Genomic DNA, 793 nt, shown 5'->3' on the forward strand with positions numbered 1-793 from the left:
CTATACGCAACAACGAGGAAGTAATATTAAGTTACATCCCACCACCTTCCCCTCACCGCTCTCCCATCTGTGTTACTAAATGAGTCACGCTTCAGTGCCAGTGGTAAAGGTGTAGATATCTGATGTCACACGACTTCCACACATATCTAGTTTAGATTTGGATAGAGATTGGGATGAGGGTGTCGTCGGATGCTTGTTTGTTTTCTTAACGCCGTACACATGAATATCCATGCTATATTGCATCGGTAGACAGTCCAGTAATCAGTACCATCGATCTGCGCAACTGAGATACAATGACATGTGTCAACCAAGTCAGCGAGCCAGATCACCCGATCCCGTTTGTTGCCTCTAACGAAAGTGTGGGTAGAAGAAGACGGATTGTAGTCTGGACCATTCGAATTAATTAGTCGTGTAGTGTGGACGGGCTAGTATTCTTGTTCTTCTCCCTAACTCTTTTCAACATGGAGTTTCACAAATTTAAACTTTGCAGGGACATTCACAATATTCTATACAGTGAGGTATGCTACACTACACTTTCATGGGTCTACAATAAACTGTACTTACATGGATGCAAATAATTAATCAATGCATAATAAGATATGCATAGCAATTAAGTCTTCATACAAATTATTACTTGTATAGGATTCTCCCATAAATCCCACTGGATAGTCACAGTTGACTACTGAGATACCTTAGGCAATGCCTCAGTGTTTCTGCTTGTGGTGCCACGTTTTCCGACGTATGCTCAGCAGCAGACATTTTAAAAATATGTGAAAGTACCTGAACCCTATTT

This window comes from Haliotis asinina, chromosome 11 (assembly GCF_037392515.1).
Source record: "Haliotis asinina isolate JCU_RB_2024 chromosome 11, JCU_Hal_asi_v2, whole genome shotgun sequence".
Taxonomy (NCBI): Eukaryota; Metazoa; Mollusca; class Gastropoda; order Lepetellida; family Haliotidae; genus Haliotis; species Haliotis asinina.